Source organism: Onychomys torridus, unplaced genomic scaffold, assembly GCF_903995425.1.
Source record: "Onychomys torridus unplaced genomic scaffold, mOncTor1.1, whole genome shotgun sequence".
Taxonomy (NCBI): domain Eukaryota; kingdom Metazoa; phylum Chordata; class Mammalia; order Rodentia; family Cricetidae; genus Onychomys; species Onychomys torridus.
The window spans coordinates 9,651-12,984 of record NW_023411957.1 but is presented as its reverse complement, the minus strand read 5'-3'; positions in this window follow the sequence as shown (position 1 = coordinate 12,984).

Genomic DNA, 3,334 nt, shown 5'->3' with positions numbered 1-3,334 from the left:
CTTTATGTGTGAGTCCTTATTACCTCTCTCTGAGACCCTGGAAACATCAAGCCTCACATTGCTTTACCAAAGAATTACTGTGTGGGTATATATACTGGTTCTCTGAGAGGACTGGGAGAACTGATGGAGATGAACAAAGATGAGGATGGAGATGGAAAGAACTAGATAGAATGATGAGAGAACAGCAGGAGGGACCGAGAGCAGGAGGGACAAAGAGCGGCTAAGGAAGAGAGCAGACAAGAAATGGTACAGATACAATCGCCATAGAGTATAAAATGAGTGCACTAAAGAATTCAGTGTGCTTAGCTTCACTGAATATCCATCAGAGTAGATTCCTCAGCTGATTGGTAGACTCTTCCACAGATCCTGGGAGCAAACAATATAGGCTGGACCTCTTATTGTTTGCGTTATGGCAGAAACAAATGAAAATGGAAAGGTAGTTTCAGAGGGCAGTGAAGTACAGAAACAGGCAAGGGTCTTCAAGGACCTTATCACCATTATACAGAAAATGGAAGCCCTAAGGGTAAAGGAAGTTGGCCTAAGGTTAAGACTCTCTCTAGCCAGAGCTTCAAGTTATGAAATGAGTAAGCAAAGTGATTTCTAGTCCCAGGAAGCAACTTCATACAAAACCTGCTTCACTTGTGTTCCAAGCATGTTAGTGTCCATCCCAATCAAGAAGTCAAACTTTGCAGGATTCCCCATCATCTGCTGGTCCTGGACACAGAGAATCAAAATTTAATGTCATGGATTCTTAGCCTCTGCTTAAAGTTCTGTATTTTTCCAGGCATCTGTGATTGGCAGAAACAGAAAGAAAGTGTGGAGATTAGGCATGATGTGAGGACGAGACCTGGTGTTTTTTGAATTCTTTTTTAAGTCTTTACTCTTTTGGTGGCCTGCTACCCTGTTCTAAAGTAAATAGCACACACAGAGGCTTATTTTTTTTCTTTTAATTGCCTGGCATTAACTTGGCTTGTTTCTAGCCAGCTTTACTCACCTTAAATTATCCCGCCTATCTTTTGGCTTTTATCTTTCTCTATTTTGTATACCTTGCTTTACTTCTTCTCCATTGCTTGCTGTTTAGGTTAGTGGTTGGCCACTGGTGTCATTACTGGTTTTTTTTTTTTTTTTTTTTTTTTTTTTGTTGTTGTTGTTGTTGTTGTTGTTTGAGACAGGGATTCTCTGTGTAGCTCTGCGCCTTTTCCTGGAACTCACTTACTTGCCCAGGCCAGCCTCAAACTCACAGAGATCCTCCTGGCTCTGCCTCCTGAGTGCTGGGATTAAATGCGTGCACCACCACCACCCAGCCTCTTTTTTTCTTATTTTGCTGCTTCTTCCTTTTCTTCCACCCAGGTTTCTTCTTCCTTTTATTACCTTTGACTGCCAGCCTTTCCTGATGAGCTATAGTCCACTCAGCTTTTCATAAGACCAAAGAAGTATTTTATACAGATTAGATACAAGCAATGTATCACAGCTTCACAGATTTAAACAAATGCAACATAAAAGATTGCAACACATCTTTCCATCATTAAAACAAATGTTCCACACCATACACAAATATAACACATCTTAAAATAATATTCCATACATCTGGGTTGCATTGTGACCACAAGATGTTGAGATACCTCAGCTATGAGGCATCTTCCATGTAGACCTAGCTGCGTATAGGGTGTAGAAGTAACCAGAGACAGAGATGCATGGAAAGTTGAAGAGAAATGGCCATCTAAGCTCTTGGGAACTAAAGCCCCTTGAATCTGAGACAGAGATACAGGATTTATTGTTTGTCTTGCTGTGCTTCAGTCTCTTCTTGCTTCAACCTTCTCTCACTGTGTCTCCATTTCAGTTTTGGAATGCGAATGGGATTGTGTGCCATTGTAACTCTTCTAATTTTACAAGATGTCACTGTCAAGAGATCATGTTGAGTATCAGAAGACACTTTGGACATTTGAACAATGTAAGGGCTGTTGCAGACTATCAGGATCACTGAAGTGACTAAATATGTTTTCTTCATGAATGACCATGAGCCTTAATCACTTGGGTCAGAATTTTATTGATTGAAAATCCTCCCAGAAGATTATATTAGGTATTATATTTGGAAACACATTTCTTTTTGGTGATTTATTTAAAATGCTTTGGAAACCTTGAGAAGGAGGAGACTTCCTGGATGACATTCCTCACTAGGGGTATGATAAGCATTTCTATAGTCTCAACACATTTCCTGTTTGTTCTGTATACTGTGTTGTGGTTGAAAGTAATCAGCCTGCTTCCTTATTTTTCTATCATGCCTTCACCATCATTATAGATTCTATTTCAAAATCACATAATACAATAGAAGCAATTGCTATTTAGTGCTAAGTCATTTGGTAGCTTGCTCTTTTAAATTATTTTTGTTTGGATAGTTTTGAAGATATGGTTTATCTGTGTAGCCCTGGCTGCCCTGAAAAAAGCACTGTATGCCAGGCTAGCCTCAAACCCAGAGGTTCCTCTGATTCTGGCCCCTAAATCCTGGGATGAAAGGAGGGCCAACATTCCTATTTTTTTTGTTTTTATACTATTGGATGATGGTCTTGAGATGTAGGTTTTTGTACATGTCAAACATATGTTGTTTTACAGATTTTCAGCCATATATTTTACTTTACAATTAGGCAGAGGGTGTTATTCTGTTTCTCAGGATGGCATGTACTCATGACACTCATACTGCCTGAGCCTTCTGAGTCATTGGATAGCAGGTACATGACCTTTCTGTGTTGTGTTTTGTTTGAATTTTTAAGTGAATATGAATATTTTACCTGTGTGCATGGATATACATTGCATGGATACCTGGTCCTAACAGTGACCAAATGATGGTCTTACAATCCCTGAAGTTGGAATAAGGAATAGTTGTGATCCCCCATGTAAGCAAGGGCAATTGACCACACCTCCATCCAAAACAAGCAAGACTACTTTGCTGCTATAACATATCTCCTGCCCTATGTTGAATTATATTTGATCAACATTTATATTGCTAATGTTTTCATCTATCCATTTATACCTGTTACAATGTGCAGTGCCTTTTAGCAAAATCTTATTCATGTAACAGTTTGAATTGGGGCACTTCATGTTCTTAAAGAAGAAAACAGAACTGTAATAAATATATAACTCTTTGTAGAAACTTCAGTGAAATCCTCTGAGTTTGTTCTATCTTTTTTTGTTGATTTTTGCATGGAAGACATGGTTTTTATTGTGTAGTTCTGGCTGTTCTGCACCTGATTTCAAAGACTAGATTTCTATTCAACTCACTGGCCAGTATACAGGCCTTTCCCTTCTGAGTGCTTGAGTTAAAGGTATAAAAATTACA